The 599-nt window shown below is 38.4% G+C and overlaps 1 non-coding gene across 1 annotated transcript; it reads left to right on the top strand.

The window, feature by feature from the left end:
* The first annotated feature begins 327 nt into the window (after window positions 1-327).
* LOC129470823 (U7 small nuclear RNA) lies at window positions 328-391 on the top strand. Its single transcript, XR_008653345.1, has one exon. It is a non-coding gene; the product is annotated as a U7 small nuclear RNA (small nuclear RNA).
* The last annotated feature ends 208 nt before the right edge of the window (window positions 392-599 follow it).

The following is a 599-nucleotide window of genomic DNA, read 5'->3' as shown; positions in this document are numbered from 1 at the left end:
CTACAAAAATACAAAAATTAGCCGGGCATGATGGCGGGTGCCTGTAATCCTACCTACTCGGGAGGCTGAGGCAGGAGAATCGCTTGAACCGGAGAGGTGGAGGTTGTAGTGAGCCGAGATCACGCCATTGCACTCTAGCCCTCCAGCCTAGGTGACGGAGTGGGACTCCATCTCAAAAAAAAAAAAAAAAAAAAAGAAAAGAAAAGAAACCTCAGCAGAGGAGGAAAAACTGTAAAAAAAAAAAAAAAAGAAAAAGAATTTTGTGAATAGAAATTGAAAATTTGGAAATGAAAATTTCAGACTAAAAATTAAAATGTCAAAGAAATCAAGTATTACAGCTCTTTTAGAATCTGTCTAGCAGGTTTTCCAGTTTTTACCAGAAAACGCCCCCAAAATTTTTTTTAAATAGTCTGGGCATAGTGGCTCACACTTGTTATCCCAACAGTTGGGGAAGCCAAGGCAGGAGGATTGCTTGAGCCCAGGAATTTGAGACCAGCCTGGGAGATCCTGTCTCTACAAAAAAAAAAAAAGAAAAAAAATCCTGTCTCTACCAAAAAAAAAAAAAAAAAAAAACCGCAAAAAAATTAGTCAGGTAAGGT

This window comes from Symphalangus syndactylus, chromosome 20 (genome assembly GCF_028878055.3).
Source record: "Symphalangus syndactylus isolate Jambi chromosome 20, NHGRI_mSymSyn1-v2.1_pri, whole genome shotgun sequence".
NCBI classification, from domain to species: domain Eukaryota; kingdom Metazoa; phylum Chordata; class Mammalia; order Primates; family Hylobatidae; genus Symphalangus; species Symphalangus syndactylus.
Note: the sequence above shows the minus strand (reverse complement) of the source record. Positions and strands in the feature narration are given on the sequence as shown.